We start from the raw sequence: 222 nt of genomic DNA on the forward strand, positions 1-222 counted from the left end.
GGTGCTGGGCACCGCTGGGAAGAGTCTGGCTGCGTCCTCGTGACCCCCACCCTTAGGATCTGTAAGCATTTCACAACCATCTCACAGAATCATAGAATGTTTTGGGTTGGAAAGGACCCCTAGAGGTCACCCAGCCCAACCCCCCCTGCAGGAGCAGGGACACCTTGAACCACATCAGGTTGCTCACAGCCCCAGCCAACCTGGCCTGGAATGGTCCCAGGG

This window comes from Egretta garzetta, unplaced genomic scaffold (assembly GCF_000687185.1).
Source record: "Egretta garzetta isolate BGI_Z169 unplaced genomic scaffold, ASM68718v1 scaffold112, whole genome shotgun sequence".
In the NCBI taxonomy this organism is placed as follows: Eukaryota; Metazoa; Chordata; class Aves; order Pelecaniformes; family Ardeidae; genus Egretta; species Egretta garzetta.